The sequence below is a fragment of the Penaeus monodon genome, chromosome 29 (genome assembly GCF_015228065.2).
Source record: "Penaeus monodon isolate SGIC_2016 chromosome 29, NSTDA_Pmon_1, whole genome shotgun sequence".
Taxonomy (NCBI): domain Eukaryota; kingdom Metazoa; phylum Arthropoda; class Malacostraca; order Decapoda; family Penaeidae; genus Penaeus; species Penaeus monodon.
Window position 1 is genome coordinate 21,026,832 of NC_051414.1, and position 504 is coordinate 21,027,335.

The following is a 504-nucleotide window of genomic DNA, read 5'->3' on the forward strand; positions in this document are numbered from 1 at the left end:
TTAGAAATATCAGTCATAGGTAAACATGAATATGAAGTGGCTTAGCATTAAAAGAGAGACCGGAGTGCGGAGTAAGTTGCGTTTGGTTATCCTGAAATTGGACGCAATACATTGATCTATATTCACTTGAGTATTATGCAGAATAAATGACCATTGTAAACAAGGATTTTGTAAATTTGTTAAGGTAATTGGCCTTTGCTCTGACAGGTATGGGACGAGAAACAGTGCGCGTGCGCGTGCAAGAAGGAGAGAACGTGTCGGGAGGGCAGGAGCTTCGACTCGAACTCTTGCAGGTATTTCCGGACTCGGCTTATTTCGTGGGTGTGAATTATACAGCTTATGATAAGGTGCGACAGTTATTTAATATTGTTCTTATTGCACTATACCTTCTCGTATTCTCGATGAAAATTTCGTGCCTCTGAAGATACTTAAAATGCCATATATATATGTATCCTTGCGTAAATGTTGTACCGAAGGATAATACTTTGCAGAGCGTTGTGCACA